At 35.2% G+C, this 1,367-nt stretch overlaps 1 protein-coding gene across 3 annotated transcripts in view; it reads left to right on the top strand.

Moving 5' to 3' along the window:
- Window positions 1–1,367, top strand: part of LOC103750585 (spermatogenesis-associated protein 6) — a 60,514-nt gene that overhangs the window by 56,994 nt on the left and 2,153 nt on the right. The window lies entirely within an intron of this gene.

Raw genomic sequence — 1,367 nt, 5'->3', positions numbered from 1 at the left:
AGACCTTTACTGTTAGTCCATGTTCACAGATGGCATAAAAATGTAGCTACTGAATTTTTAAAGTTTACTAAGGTCATCCATCAAACATAATTAACAAAGATTTAATTATGTATAGAGAATTTATCAAAAGTTTATCTTAAAGCAAGTATTTCAAGCAAGAGTTTTGCTGCTTCATTAAAGCACTGTGTTCTAAGCAGATGGGTCTGTTTCCTCATCAGCTTTGTAAACATTCCAAGTAGATAATTGGCAGGCAGCATACTGGCCACCCTGGTCCTGAGAGACAGAATTTTAATTGATGTTACTCCTAGTTCATTAAAATCATGCCTAGGTGATTATTGTATTATCAGCATTGGTATATGGGATCACTTGTATACACACACACACACACACACGCACACACACACACACACACACACGCACACACCACTTTAAATGTTCAAGAGAATCTCTTGAAGAGAAGTTTCCTGAAGAAGTTTGATAACTTGAATCGCACTATCAGGGGACTTTTCTTGAGTTTTTCACTTGCTCAGATGTTGAGACATATAGTGTTAAACCTGTAGAAGGATTACACATTATTGTGGATTGTTTTCAGGAATGCTTTTACCTGTATCGCCTTAGAAATGTTTTTGTAAATATTGTTTTGTGTACTTTTTTTACATATTTTATAGACATCTCCAGTTATAAATTTTTTATAATACATCCTCAATTTAGTCCTGACTTATTTTATCTATGTTTACAATTTTGACTTTTTTTGTGTTTTGGAAAATTCTTCAACGGGACAGCAAAATCAGTTGTCTGTATATATTCCAATGCAGAAAATGACTTATTATAGCTAGTAGCAATTTATTCTCTCCCTCCCTCCCTCCCTCCCTCCTTCCCTCCCTCTTTCTTCCCTCTTTGTTTTATGAGACCAACTTTTACCCTGTGACTGAGGCTGACCTGGAACTTGCCATGTAAACCAGCTGCCCTGAACTTGTGCTGATCCTCCTAAGGCACTTTATTTTCATATTAAAACAAAACAAGTGTTTTTAGTAAACATTGCCTGCTTTACTTTCAACTTGAGGAAATAAAAGACATACTCCCTCTTTCTTCCCTCTTTGTTTTATGAGACCAACTTTTACCCTGTGACTGAGGCTGACCTGGAACTTGCCATGTAAACCAGCTGCCCTGAACTTGTGCTGATCCTCCTAAGGCACTTTATTTTCATATTAAAACAAAACAAGTGTTTTTAGTAAACATTGCCTGCTTTACTTTCAACTTGAGGAAATAAAAGACATATAAAATAAATGACAACTTAGCTTGAACTCACCTATATAAATTAAAATTTTACTCAGTATAGTAGCATACTTCTGTTTTGAATGCATTTA

This window comes from Nannospalax galili, unplaced genomic scaffold (genome assembly GCF_000622305.1).
Source record: "Nannospalax galili isolate Female #2095 unplaced genomic scaffold, S.galili_v1.0 scaffold1987, whole genome shotgun sequence".
Taxonomy (NCBI): Eukaryota; Metazoa; Chordata; class Mammalia; order Rodentia; family Spalacidae; genus Nannospalax; species Nannospalax galili.
The sequence above is the reverse complement of the archived record's forward strand: the minus strand, read 5'-3'. Positions and strand labels throughout refer to the sequence as shown.